This window comes from Octopus bimaculoides, chromosome 9 (assembly GCF_046866305.1).
Source record: "Octopus bimaculoides isolate indiv1 chromosome 9, ASM4686630v1, whole genome shotgun sequence".
Lineage (NCBI taxonomy): Eukaryota > Metazoa > Mollusca > Cephalopoda > Octopoda > Octopodidae > Octopus > Octopus bimaculoides.
The window spans coordinates 83,064,638-83,080,892 of record NC_142936.1 but is presented as its reverse complement, the minus strand read 5'-3'; the positions used below and the strand labels follow the sequence as shown (position 1 = coordinate 83,080,892).

At 38.4% G+C, this 16,255-nt stretch overlaps 1 protein-coding gene across 4 annotated transcripts in view; it reads right to left on the bottom strand.

Moving 5' to 3' along the window:
- Positions 1-15,876, bottom strand: part of LOC106879295 (uncharacterized) — a 106,688-nt gene extending 90,812 nt beyond the window's left edge. For all 4 annotated transcript variants that reach the window (XM_089357929.1, XM_089357928.1, XM_089357924.1 and 1 more), the window contains exon 1: positions 14,726-15,876. The gene's annotated coding sequence lies outside the window, so the exon portion shown is untranslated. The remainder of the gene's footprint in view (positions 1-14,725) is intronic.
- Between the last annotated feature and the right edge of the window lie 379 nt (positions 15,877-16,255).

Sequence of the window (16,255 nt, the reverse complement as noted above, 5' to 3'; positions counted from 1 at the left end):
TATATACTCTAATATACATTATATATTACACAATGCATATACATATATATTATATATATATCATATAAATACAAAATATATATACATACATGTTATATATATATATATATATATATATATATATATATATATCTGTCCTTTTTTAACTTTCACTTGTCTCAGTCATTAGACTACGGCCATGCTGGGGCACCACCTCGAAGAATTTTAGTCGATGAATCTACCCCAGTACTTCTATTTTTTTAAGCGTGGTAATTATTCTATCGGTTCCCTTTGCCGAATCGCTAAGTTACGCGAACGTAAACATACCAACGCCGGTTTCAAGTGGTGGTAGGGGACAAAGACAGAAATATACAGAGAAGTGTAAACGATGAGTCACATTTATCCAACAACCCTGCCTTTCAACAAAAGTGTAGGTATCTCACAACAGACAAATGACCAAACAGAAGCACAATTCACCATAGCTAGGACAGGACTTAGATTTTAGAATGGTACAGTAGGAGAGTAGGAAAGAGGCTCAGTAACTCAATGGAAAAGCCACAAGTGTCCTACTTAGAGTCATATAACACGAAAAATAAGAAGGTTGTGTGCTTCCCCACAGACAAGTCCAGCAAAATGTTGATAGACAGTCTGCCATATCACATTCGGGCAATGTAACCTCACATTAGCAACATGAGAAAAACAATGTTACAAACACATGAGGAGAGAGAAAAGATCCTCTATGCTCACATGATGATGTGATCAAACATCCTGGGACCAAAGAAACGCATAGCCAACAATTTCCAAGCTGCAAAAAACAACATCCCAGTGCTGTATGGACTCCACAACAATCACAAAATGAACACCGATCCAGTAGCAGGACTACTATCAAGACTGGTCTGTGGAGCTAACATTGCTAGCAACTACAGAGTTTCCTACTTCCTCTCTACGATCATACACCCCATCATGAAGATGTCCAAAAATGTGTATGACAACACAGAAGACCTCCTCAGCAGAAATCAAGGAAAGCAACTGCACCTAAGACCTGACAGGATGCATAAGAGGCAGTATGGATGTGGTGTCCCTATACCTATCCATCGACATTGATTTTGCACTGGAGAAATGCATGGAGATGATCAACAAAAGTAATGTGGAGTTTTGTGGTGTTGACGTAGAGGAACTGGGCTTCTTCCTTAGACTTACATGTGACAAAGAGTACCTAGACAAACACAACTATAGATGTTTCTGCTTCAGCAGACCAATAAGAGGCAGAGCTCCCACTATAATCTCAATATCAAAGAAAACCGCTAAAGAAAGATGGAACAGGTGAACCAGAGCCATCCAGACCCCCAAACCATGATCAGATGAGAAAAATGGTCGCACATGCAGTAGGTGCGAGTACCAAAGCTATATTAAAGGGCCACATGTTTAAGTTCAATAACAAAATATACACTCAAGAAGAGGATGCAGCCATCAGTGGCAGTAATCATTGGAGATGTAGCCAACCTCTTTATGATATGGTGGGATAGGAGACTCAACACATAGCAGAAAGCCCCATAGCCCTAAACATGTATTCGCGCTATGTTGAAGATATCAACATAGCAGCAAAAGCACCTCCACAAGACAATATCTATGAACTAGAAGTTGGTACCATGGAGAGCATCTACTAAAGTATTAAGGTAACAGTACACTACCTGAATAAGCACCCCAACTACAGACTGTTGAACACTGAATTCTGGCTGGAAACTAGGAATAACAAGGTCCAAATCTTCCATTCACACTATGCCAAAGCTATGGCCTCCAATTACCAGAACATAGTAATTGCCAAGGGTGATGAGAAATGTATCCTACATGTGCAACCCAACAGAATTAAAGAGATATATATACACTCTTCATCCACCACATGCAGTTCTCTGGGTATAGCCAAAGAGACAGGATCAGGGTGTATAAAGGAGCCATAGCAAAAGACCATCATGGAAAAGGTAGCAAACAGGGCCTGTCCACTACACATGAGTAAATCATGAAATAGCATAAACAGTGCTAAGAGCAAGAAAGGTTAGGCCAACTCATGGTATGACAACCAAAATTACCAGAGTGTCATGTTTGTTGATACTACTCCTGGAGGCTGTTTTTGGCATGGGTTTTATTGTTGGATGCCCTTCCTAAGACCAACCACCCTGCAGAGTGGACTGAGTGCTTTTTCTGCAGCACCAGCACTGATAATAAGGTCACCAAGTAACTTGCAAGACAAAGATTCTTTGAGAGGAGACGGCATTGCAGGAAGTGATCTTCTGCTAGATGATGGAAGGTTAGAGTGTGACAGAAAGACAGAAACAAGTGTCTTGCTGTAGAGGAGATACACGGTTACCCAATCAGAGAGAGAGAGAGAGAGAGATCAAGAAAGAGGACAGAAACAGGTGTGTTGTGGTAGAGAAGATACATGGTTAACCAGTCACAGGAAGAGAGAAAGAGAGAGTGTAAGAGAGATCAAGAGAAAGAGAAAGTGCAAGAGAGAGAAAGAGAAAGTGCAAGAGAGAGCAAGAGAAAGAGAGTGCAAGAGAGAGCAAGAGAAAGAGAGTGCAAGAGAGAGATAGTGGCGAAGTGTCAAGGTATACTAATAAGGAATAGGGATCAGAATATAAATGGGATGGTAGACTAGAGCAAGAAAGAGATAGATAGTGGTGAAGTGCCAGGTACCCTCAAGGTACGGTGGCGGGGGGTTCTCAGAATATAAATGGTAGGGTATTGTTAAATTTGCATGAGTAGGGAGTAGAGATTTTACATGAATGGAAAGGTTGTGGGGGTGGGGAATTCAATAACTGATGAAACCTGGATATATAGAGCAGGTGGAAGACGACAAGATAGCAATGATACAGTGAGCAGGGCAGTGAGGACAGAATTGAAGACGGCCAGCTGGCAGAATCGTTAAGCACACCGGGCGAAATGCTTAATGGTATTTCGTCTGCCGTTACGTTCTGAGTTCAAATTCCGCCGAGTGATAAATTAAGTAACAGTTACGCACTGGGGTCGATGTAATCGACTTAATCCCTTTGTCTGTCGTTGTTTGTCCCCTCTATGTTTAGCCCCTTGTGGGCAATAAAGAAATAAGAATTGGAGAGCAAGAGATAAGCATAAGCATAGAGCACGAAAATGAGGAAATGTGAAGAAGAAAAGAGATGTAGTTTGGTTTGTCAAGGTAGGAAGTGTGAAAAATTCTATTGTGACATGTGAGTGGAACACAGTGCTTTTAGAACTCAGTTTTGCTGAAATGGTCGGATCTTCTCAAGAACCTCATATCACCAGACATCTCGGTCCACTATCTCTCCTTTATGAAGCCCAGCATCCTGAGATCGGCCCTCACCACTTCACTCCATATTTTCCTGGGTCTCCCTCTTCCACAGGTGTCATCCACTTTCAGCGATTGCCCTTCTTTATACAGCTGTCTTCGTTCATACGCATCACATGTCCAAACCAGCATGGTCTTCTCTCTTGTATGCTGCATCTGATTCCTCTTATACCCAACTTTTCTCTCAACACATTTGCACTTTGTTGTACATACACACTGATGTTGCACATCAAACGAAGTTTACCACCTTCATTCCTCTTTAGTCAACATGTATATATATTTGTATGTGTGCGTGTATACACACATACACACACACACACACACACACACACACACACACATACAAGCACACTTTTTAGGCAATTTGTTTCCCTTAAGAAATATTTTTCTTAAAATTTGTTTATAAAAATTTACAGGTTAATATATAATAATTAAGTATATAATCCCATTACCACTGTAGTATTTAGCATAATTTAATTAAATATGATATTGATTTAATTGATAAAATATTAAATTTAACAGTATCATTACTACCACTACCACGGCTACCACCACCACTACTACTACTATTTACTGCTGTTGTTGTTGTTCTTGTCCACATATTAAATTTGAGGTATTTTTAAATAAAATACAATATACAGTTTTTAAATAATTTCCGTTGATACCTCAAATCCTATAAAAGTATATGAATACAATTTTGCATATTCATACATGAATGCGTCTTTGCATGATCTGCCTGTCTGCGCTTACGTATAAGAGAGAGAGAGAGAGAGTGTGTGTGTGTGTGTGCGCGTGCGTGCGTATGTGTGTGTGTGTGTGCGTGCGTGTGCGTGTGCACGCGTGTGTGCATGTATGTATGTATAGGTCCATGCGTGTGCATGTGTGTGAATGAATGTCTGTTTATATGCAGACACCTGTATGGATTGTGTGAGACAAAATTCGTTTTGTTATTTTAAAATGTCTCTCAGTTTTCATCCTTTAAACCCATTGTATGAACTGTATCTCCTTAACACAAAATTTGATTTACTTTTTTCTCCTGTATGTATGTCTTTGTATGTATATGTGCATATTTATTAAGCATTATACATGTATCATTGTACCAAATTTTGCTGAGGTGTGCGTGTGTGTACGTGTGTGTGTGTGTGTGTGTTATATCTATGCATCTATATAAAAAATAGTATATTATGTTATATTATAATATAAATAAATTGTTAGATTGTCAACTGAATCCCTCTATTCAATTTATATATATATGCTCTTGTGCGGGTGGCACATAAAATACACCATTTTGAGCGTGGCCGTTGCCAGTACCGCCTGACTGGCCTTTGTAGGATTTTCGAGCGAGATCGTTGCCAGTGCCCCTGGACTGGCTCTTGTGCGGGTGGCACATAAAATACACCATTCTGAGCGTGGCCGTTGCCAGTACCGCCTGACTGGCCTTCGTGCGGGTGACACGTAAAAGCACCCACTACACTCTCTGAGTGGTTGGCGTTAGGAAGGGCATCAAGCTGTAGAAACTCTGCCAAATCAGATTGGAGCCTGGTGTAGCCATCCGGTTTCACCAGTCCTCAGTCAAATCGTCAAACCCATGCTAGCATGGAAAGCGGACGTTAAACGATGATGATGATGATGATGATGATGATAGCCACAGGTGGCTGTGTATAGGCGCATTTAACATCTGTTTTCTATGCTGGCATAGGTTGGATGGTTTGACAGCACCTGGTTTCAGTGTCTGTTTTGGCGGATGTTTTACAGCTGGATGCCTTTCCAACCAACCACCTTACAGAGTGGACTAAGTGCTTTCTATGTGGAACCAGCACTACTAGTTTATTTATATGTTTATATATATATATATGTATGTATGTATGTATGTATGCATGTATGTGTGTATGCATGTACAATATATGTGGTCTGATCAATAAGTATCCGGACTGTTGCCATAGTAACAAAGCTAAAGAATGCAAAGTGAAGCTGCTTCGCAAAGATTGACCTTGAACTCTGCTGTGCATGCACACTAAATTTTAACATTCTAGCTCACTTCTGCTGGTTACAGCAATGCTTGAAAGGAAGGTGTGTAGAGTGTGATTGTCGCATTGACCATAACAGAGAGAATCGAGCAAAGAATCTGCATCAAATTTTGCCAAAAGCTATGTGACACCTGCTCAGAGGCCCGCACAAAGTTTTCAAAAAGCTTTCATCGTTCTCAACACAATCAAGGAGATCTTGTACAACTGAAACCCAAGTGTCTTCTTGGTCAGCTGAAAGCAGATTTGCCACAAACTTGGCAGACATGTGTCTCATACCCAAATCTTCAGTGATAATGGGCTGAACTGAACCATAATTAATCTGCACATCCCCCTGATAATTCACTGATGGTGATTTCACGATTTCCCCTTACAGCTGCACACACATCCATGATGTTTTTCTCAGTTCTGCTGGTTGTGGGTCTCCCAGAACATTTGTTAATATCGACATTTTTTCAGCCATCTCGGGAATATTTGAACCCCTTGCACACTTGTGTGCAGCTCATATACTCCTCTCCATACACTTTTTGCAACTTTGTGTAGGCCTCTGAGTAGGTATCACCATGACAATTTTCTTTGTCATGGTCAACACGACAATCACACGCTACACACCTTCCTTCCTTCCAACAACAGAAGTGAGCTAGAACATTAAAACTTAGTGCACGTGCACAACTGAGTTCAAGGTATACCTTTGCCAAGCGGTTTCACTCTGCATGCTTTAGCTTCGTTACTATGGCAATAGTCTAGATACCTATTGATCAGACCTTGTATATATATATATGTGTGTGTGTGTGTGCATGTGTGTGTGTGTGCATGTGTGTGCGTGCAGAAGCGCATGTGTGCATATGTGTAAAAAGAAGGTATGTATATATATTCTTTTATTCTTTTACTTGTTTCGTTCATTTCACTGCGACCATGTTGGAGCACTACATCAACTCTAGTACTTAATCTTTGTATATGCATATGTATATGTATATGCATACAAACAAATCAATTATTATTATCATTAGGTGTATTCATCATCATCATCATCATCGTTTAACGTCTGCCTTCAATACTAGCATGGGTTGGACAATTTGACTGAGGACTGGCGAACCGGATGGCTGCACCAGGCTCCAATCTGATCTGGCAGAGTTTCTACAGCTGGATGCCCTTCCTAACGCCAACCACCAGTACGAGGGCCAGTCTGGCAGTACTGGCAATGGCCATGCCCAAATGGTGTTTTTTATGTGCCACCTGCACAGGAGTCAGTCCAGCAGCACTGGCAATGACCTCGCCCAAATGTTTTGTTCACGTGCCATTGACACAAGTGCTAGTAAGGCGACACTGGTAATGATCACACTCAAATATATGTGTGTGTATATATATATATATATATATATATCACTCATGCTGGTGTCATGTACAACTCACCCAGTACACTCTGTAAAGTGGTTGGCATTAGGAAGGGCATCCAGCCATAGAAACCAAGCTAAATCAGACCTCCAGTTTGCCTGCTCCTGTCAAACTCTCCAATTTATGCCAGCATGGAAAATGGACATTAAACAATGATGATGATATGTATGCATGGCTGTGTGGTTGAGAAGTTTGTTTCCTGACCACATATTTTCATGTTTGATTCCTCAGTGTATTGAGTAACTCAAGCAAGTGTCTTCTACAACAGCATTTGGTTGAGCAATTCTTTGTGAGTGAAATTTGGCAGATAGAAATTATACAGAGGCAGCATCTCTTTAAACTGACCCTGTATAAGTTGAGCTAACATCTGCAGACATCTTGCAGCTTGGAAATCTTGGATTTAAGAGAGCCAATAGAATATATAGTACCCAACTTGAAATTAAGCACAGCTATGGCCGATGCCAGTGTTGCATGTCCAGCCCATTTAAAAGTACCCTTCATGGGTTAGGCTTCAGAAGACCTGTTGAGCCAAGTAAAACCAAAATTGTAGCTGTGGCCAGTGGTCCCTGACTGGCTTCTGTGCTGATGGCACATAAAATGCACCATTTGAGCATGGTCGATGCCAGTGACATGTAAAATGCACCATTTGAATATGGCCAATGACAGGTCCGTTTAATTGGCTCCTGTGCCGGTTGCATGTAAAAAGCATTATCTGAATGCGATTGATGTCAGGCCTGGCTGGCTCCTCTGCCATTGGCACGTAAAAGGCATCAACTACACTCTCAGAGTGGTTGGCATTAGGAAGGGCATCAAACTGTAGAAGCATTGCCAGATCAGATTGGAGTTTGGTGCAACCTCCTGGCTTGCCAGTCCTCAGTCAAACCATCCAACTCATGCTCGCATGGAAAATGGACATTAAACGATGATGATGATGATGATGCATATAATATATATATATATATATATATATATATATATAATAATTTTCCAGAGGGTGTAGCAACCGTTACCAATAAATCAATATATCGAGTTTGAAGTCTCTGTCTCTTTTGAATATGAAAATTTAAAAGTTAAAAACCTTATAATATACATATATATATATATGCATATATACATACTTACATATATATATTTATATATATATATATATATATATATATATATATATTTAATATATGTATGTATGTATTTTATATAGGTGCAGGAGTGGCTGTGTGGTAAGTAGCTTGCTTACCAACCACATGGTTCCAGGTTCTTGGGAAACTGTCTTCTACTATCGCTTCGGGCCAACCAAAGCCTTGTGAATGGATTTGGTAGACAGAAATTGAAAGAAGCCTGTTGTAGATGTAGATATGTAATATATATATGTATGTGTGCGTATATGTTTGTGTGTGTGTAATTGTCCCCACAACATCCCTTGACAACCGATGCTGGTATGTTTATGTCCCTGTAAATAAGCAGTTCAGCAAAAGAGACCAACAGAATAAGTACAGGCTTACAAAGAATAAGTCCTGAAGTCGATTTACCCAACTAAAGGCAGTGCTCCAGCATGGCTGCAGTCAAATGACTGAAACAAGTAAAACAAATATATATATATATATATATGGAAATGGGCTGTGCGTGAGAAGACCCGGCAAGCCAAGTAAGATCGTTGCCAGTGCCCCTGGACTGGTTCTTGTGCGGGTGGCACATGAGATGCACCATTTTGAGCGTGGCCGTTGCCAGTACCGCCTGACTGGCTCCTGTAGGATTTTCGAGCGAGATCGTTGCCAGTGCCCCTGGACTGGCTTGTGCGGGTGGCACATAAAAGACACCATTTCGAGCGTGGCCGTTTTCGTGCGGGTGACACGTAAAAGCACCCACTACACTCTCTGAGTGGTTGGCGTTAGGAAGGGCATCCAGCTGTGGAAACTCTGCCAAATCAGACTGGAGCCTGGTGTTGCCATCCGGTTTCACCAGTCCTCAGTCAAATCGTCCAACCCATGCTAGCATGGAAAGCGGACGTTAAACGATGATGATGATGATATATATATATATATATATATATATATATATATATAGTTTTAGTTTATACATATAACTAGACTCACATCCTTTATTATGATGCTCGTAATTTTCATAAGGGTATCCAAAATTATCATATGGATATCCAAAATTATTCTCTGCTTTTTCCTGTATCAAGTCCTCTGTAATAATAATTTTTCTGTTTATACTTCTTGTACTGAGGAGAACACTGATATGTAATTAATCTAATTTAATCAAATTAATTCAATTATTCTACCATGAATTTGCATACAATTTGCAGACACATACATACAAAAGAAAACATCAAACATCACAAAAAACACTTACACATGCACAAACACACACACACACACACACACACACACACACACACACACACACACACACACACTTACACACACACAGCTGGTGACCACACATACACACAGGGGGAGACACTCAAAAGAACATATCTAGCCCAAAAGAAAATCCTAATTCTTCCTTCAACAAGACATTCACCACAACATAAACACCCATCAACACACACCTGGTCACATTCCAAACATATTCAAAGGACATTCAACACAATGCACACACACACTCATACACAGGTGGACATAAAACCCATTCAATGTGGATTTTTAGCCGCTCCCTTGACAGGAACACACAGAGATTTTAGACAATAGACAACTACACCTCTTCTCGTACTCTCTAACACTTTGAACTTTATACCAAACTATATCTCAAGACGACTTCAACATAAAATATCCAGACATGTTCTTGACTCCCAGACAGAAGATAAACTGTTTTTCCTTCAAATTTTTATAAATTTTTATTGATATTTGATATGATGAGATTCATCACTGAAACTGGTAATATTTTCTTTATATAATTTTTAAAATCATTTTTATTAAATTCCTTCTCAAATTCAAATACCTTAGACTTACTTGTGCTATTACCACCTCCATATATATATATATATATATATCAAAAAGATGGAGCATAAGCACAACAGACGACAATGAAACATGTGGACAGATAGACGACACAGAGACAATGACTTTCATCTCTTATGTTCAGCTCCTATGTTTCTGCCTCAAGGATTTCACTTTACACACCCCAGCTCAATTTGATTCGTCCTTATTAGTCAAATGACACCTGTTGCTATTTTCTTGCTGCTTGTATTTATAATTGCATAACATTTTCTCCATTTTTTAATATTATGTATATATACATATACTATATTATGTATATGTATATATATATTCACTGGAAAAAGTTATATATATTTGCCAAGGGATGTCTTTTGCATCGAAGGTCGGCGATTGTTGTACGCTGAAGAAGGGAAATAACCTTGAAACTCAAGTACGTACGTATCGTAGATCAAGATGGGAAAGATAACTTCCCTTGGCAAATACAGACAGGACACAGATATGTGTCGATAGCCAGCTGGGGGAGATGTCCTCCTTGGGCTAAAAGCAACAGTAACATCTACCCCTCGGGGTCAGCCACATTTAAGTGGCAAACATACTTCACTTTATCGTGCAGTTACTGTTAATACCACGTTCAGAGATTTAACATTGCTTGTTTTCATTTTTTCGATATCAGTGAATAATTTCACTGGAAAAAGTTATATATATTAGCCAAGGGATGTCTTTTGCATCGAAGGTCGGGGATTGTCGTACGCTGAAGAAGGGAAATAACCCTGAAACTCGAGTACGTACGTATCGTAGATCAAGATGGGAAAGATAACTTCCCTTGGCAAATACAGACAGGACACAGATGTGTGTCGATAGCCAGCTGGAGGAGATGTCCTCCTGGGGCTAAAAGCAACAGTAACATCCACCCCTCGGGGTCAGCCACATTTAAGTGGCAAACATACTTCACTTTATATATATATATATATATATATATATATATAATATTAGGGACAAAATCCAAAATTACAGGTAAAAACTCAATTAAAATCAATTTAAATTAAAATTAAATTGAGCTTTCATCGATGAGTTGTTGAAACTTGGTTATTTTCCCTAAAACTATATATTTTATATATATATATATATATATATATATATATATATATATATATATATATATACATATATTATGTTATGTATATATATATATATAATATATCATATATATATATATATATATAATATATCATATATCAATATATATATATATATATATAGATATGTTATTTGTTTATCATTCACCTAACTCAGAACCTGAAATTCATTTGGCTGTAGACTGCGTGGAGTGTGGTGCAATAGGTGCAGTGAGAGTACCTATGTGTGACCTTAATATGTCATGTATTCAGTCGGCCATTTGTGATTGTATGCACAACCTGAGTACAAATCCATGTTTACTTTAGTAAGCATGGATCTGCTGTTAAATATTGCTTGTATACGACAGTCCTATCACTGACCTGACCTTGGTACTTTACTATTCAAGTACCTGATTCTCTTGAATCCTCGAAATTGTTTATATTTTTTTTGTTTTTTTTTTTTGTTATAGTTTCAGCTTAGAGCTGCGGCCATGCTGATGCACCGCCGTGTAAGAGAAAGTTGTGGTGAAAGATTACAGCAGGGTTCACCACCATCCCCTGCCGGAGCCTCGTGGAGCTTTTAGGTGTTTTCGCTCAATAAACACTCACAACGCCCGGTCTGGGAATCGAAACCATGATCCTATGACCGCGAGTCCGCTACCCTAACCACTGGGCCATTGCGCCATGCATATACACATATATATATATATATATATATGTGTGTGTGTGTGTGTGTGTGTGTGTGTGTATCGCCTGACTGGCCTCCGTGCGGGTGACACGTAAAAGCACCCTGTAGAAACTCTGTCAAATCAGATTGGAGCCTGGTGTAGCCATCTGGTTTCACCAGTCCTCAGTCAAATCGTCCAACCCATGCTATAATGGAAAGCGGACGTTAAACGATGATGATGGTGATATATATATATAAAATTCTAGATATAGGGTAAAAATTAAATATTAATTTTTTTCACCAATGGCCAGCGTGAGTAAAAATGTCTATAGACTGCAAATATTATTATATTATATGTGTGTATAAGAGTTATACACTGAGGGAAAGCCACTAAGTGGTTTTCCATCATGCTAGAAATGGAAGTTAAATCCCAAATCACAAAAAAACTATTCTTATTTTGACACATGATTAGCCATTCCCGTACTTCGAAGTTTTGCCCTTAACTATTAAATACTCTATTTATTAATCAATCAATGCATTAAATTGCTCATCAGCGAGAATCACTATTGACATATAAATACAAGAACTCGAATACATATGACATCAAACAAGACACACTGCATACTGAGTTTCCATCTTAATACATTGAAGAATTTAGTTCAAAAAGTCCCACAAACAGCGGTTGCAATTTTTATTCCTATTTCCTCTTGGAGTTTCCTGTTTCTTCCTGATTCCAAAGAAGAGCTATGCTCAAAATGTAAAACTTCTACTCTTTTCTTTCTCTGAGCATCTTATTAATGCATTGCTTGTGCCACATCCAAACATTTGCTTCTTTCTTTCTTTCTTTTTCTCATCTATCTATCAGCCTATCTACTTACCTATATTTCTATCTATCCATCTCCATTGTCATAGAACCTCACCCCCCAAAAAACAAAACAATGTTCTCTTCTAAACAAATCCCCCAAAAAAACATCTGTTTTATATAAATGAACAAGCTGTACATTCACAAAATTTTATTTGACAAGTTCGAGAAAGGAACGAAAGCGCTAATAATAATGAAGAAATAAAAAGATTTTTTTCCTAAATTCTGACGACTTTTTTTCTCAATATTCAATTTCTGTACATCACACCTAACACTATATATATATATATATATATATATATATATATATATAAATTTTTGTATACATATATGAAAATAGATATTCATATACAAAATTAGTAGAGGTCACAAAAGTGACAAAAGGGTACTGACTAGCACTGCTTATGGTAAAATAAGAGTTAAATCAACTCCAAAACCACTAAAACACTATACTTAATGACTAAAAAGGGGAGGTAAGTCCCTAATGTATATAGCTGTATCGCGATTTCGAATTTTGCACCTGCAAAATTTGTGGAGAATTAGGGTTCGGGCAAACAAAATAATACAGGATGGATGGATGTATGCAAGTAAAAAACGGTAATTTGAAACAATAGACGAAGACAATAAATAAATAAACATAGTCTTGGGGCAAAACAAGAGATTAAACTTATATATATATATATATATATATATATATATATATATATGTGTGTGTGTGTGTGTGTGTGTGTGTGTGTGTGTGTGTGTGTGTGTGTGTGTGTGTGTGTGTGTGTGTGTGTGTATACATACATATATATTCATAGATACAAAGCTACAACACACACACATACACACGTGTGTGTGCTTAGAGATCAAAAAGTGTAGTCACCCCTGCGGGTAGTCAACTTGGAAATTCCAAGTAACAATGAAACCTTGTTTTCATTAAGGCAATCTCAGCCTGATGATTAGCTAAGTTGAGCACCTGTCATTGTGTAACTATTACATGAGAGATTCAACCAGCCAAGAAACATATGTAACATGCATTTTATCAATTCCACTCCCTCAATTTGGATATGTGTAAATTCGATATATATTGACATACAGTGGGGGGGGGGGGAGATAGAGATAAGAGAGAGAGATGAAAGAGAGAGAGAGATGAAAGAGAGAGAGAGAGAGAGAGATGAAAGAGAGGGAGAGATGAAAGAGAGAGCGAGAGATGAAAGTGAGAGAGAAGAAATGAGAATGTGTACTGAATAGAAATGAATGCAGTGTCCATGTGAGTGTGAAGACAGACGGATTGAGAGACAAACATACGAACAGCAGATTGTTGATAGGAGATAGACAGACAGACAGATAGATAGTTGATAGATAGATAGATAGATAGATAGATAGTATCTGTGTTTTGAAGTTTCAGAAATCCTGTAAAATCAACTGCAACAGTTCACATGTAACAAATGTCGAGTGTTGCAAAGAGGATTGGCCTGCCGGAGTTTAAGTGAGTGTGCGCGTGTTAAATCATGTGTGTGTTTAATTGTGTGTAGTCATATGTGTAGTTGTGTGTGTGTGTGTGTGTGTACGTGTGTGTGTGTGTGTGTACGTGCATGTAGTTGTTTGTGTTTAACTGTGTGTAGTTATCTGAATAGTTATTTATACGTCTTAAATTATGTGTATGTAGTTATGAGTAATACGTGTAGTTAAATCTGTAGTTATGTGTGTGTGTCTTAAATTAAGTGTGTAGCTCTATGTGGTTATCTTTGTGTCTGTTAAATTATGTGTACAATTATGTGTAGTTACGTGTGTATTTATAACTTATGTGTGTTGAGTACCTGAGTAGTAATGCGTGTGTGTAGTTATGTGTATATGTCTAGTAATATGTGTTTGTTATAGTTTAACCCCAGGTTAGCCTTACTCAAGTAAACCTAGGATCAGGGTTGGGTGTGTGTGCGTGTGTGTGTAAGTCCAGGGGTGTTAGTGTAACTTTGTACAAATGTGAGTGTGCGAGTCAGTCTATGTATGCGAGTATATATTTATGTGTGTGTATATGTATATATATATATATATATATATATATATATATATATGCGCACATATACATACATATATACACATACATGCGCATGTACGCATACATGTCATCGTACATCGTATGTGTGTATACACATACCAGTGCGTACATGCCTGCCAGTTTGTGTGTGTGGGGGGATATCTACGTGTGTGTGCGTGTGTGTATTCATATTTTTATGTGTTGGCAACAGAAAAATATTTACCTTTTCAAATCGGAGCACGAATTATGATATATATATATAAAAAACCAATTTTCCGGTTGATGTAGAGAGCGAACCCTTGTACACTGACTTACCACTAGTTCCCTCACTTCCACCCTCCTGAAAATACACAAACGTTAAAAATTCTCTTTTCTCACCTTTCTCAACCTCTCCTTTTGTTTCCAGATAATAGTCTAGATTGGTTCCAATAGCTTCCCAGTAGATATCCATGGATGAACAAGAGACATTTTGGGTGACAAATTTTCTCTTCGAATTGTGTGCGAGACGTTAATTAATCCACAGATATGTAATAAGTCTATCGCCGCGGAATAACATGATATATACACAAAAACAAACACTACTTTAGTGGATATGAATATATATATATATTGTATATATATATTCAGGATGTCAGTGAATGGTGTTAGTGGCTATTTATACGTCACAAGGCGCTTTCCTGTTTTCTGGTTTAGTCAAAATTCCATCACAGCAACAGTAAGTCACAATATATAGGTACCTATATGGGTTGGGTGTCAAAAAGAAAAAAAATAGATATAAATGTGTCGTAGGTAAGAGATCAGCGCTCAAGGTCGCCACTGAGACACCAGAGAAAGACGTAGTGATAAAGTGAGAGATAGGGAGAGAAGCATTGTGATGAATAGATTGATACTGTGAAAAAAAGAGAGAGATACAGTGAGAGATAGATATATAAAAACAGAAAGAGAGAAGACCTATAAATAGATATATAGATATATACAGAGAGAACACTTAGCAATAGATAGAGAGAGAGGGAGAGGAAGGGGAGGGTGAACAGTGGCTCGGAACAAGTGCGTGTGTGTCAGTCAGCGACTATCTTTGTCCACAAAAATTAGAGAAAGAGCAGCCAACTAAAAACACATTGTTGCTGGCCAACATACGGTAGATAGATCGGAATGTCTGCCTTACGCATGTTTTTATGAATACGTACAAATACATATGCATATATATTCATATATATACATACATTTATTAGAATATAGACAAAATCATGCACATATATTATGCGCAGACGTCCGAAAGTTATTAACTAAAGTTGTAATATGGAGAAGATAGATATGCACTAAAAAAAGACAATTAAGTTGGTTACTGTCCTTAGAAAAAAGCAATGCATAATGTAGGCATATGGTCGTAATCAACACCTCTCCTATCAACCTCAACAGTTTCCTACTGACACCATTATAAATATCTTTGTCCATTTTATACCACGGTCATTGTCATAGCTTCGGACATTCTGATATATTCAAGCATACGCTCGTCCGCGCGCGCACACACACACACACACACACTTTCTCTCTCTTCTCCCTCTCACCATATACAGACAGACATATCCATACATATATATATAATAAATAAATGCGCCCTTTTAAAGCCCAGCCAGGCTCATGGGCCCGGTTTCCCTGTTTCAATGGCGTATGTGTTCTCCAGCTAGACGGGACGCCAGTACATCGCAGTGTTACTCATTTTTGCCAGCTGAGTGGACTGGACAACGTGAAATGAAGTGTTTTGCTCAAGAACACAACGCGTCACCCGCTCCAGGAATCGAAACCGCAATCTTACGATCATGGTGCTGACACCCTAACCACTAGGCCACGCGCCTCCACTACATATATATAGAGAGAGTGAGTGTGCGTCTCTTTTCGAATTTGTTT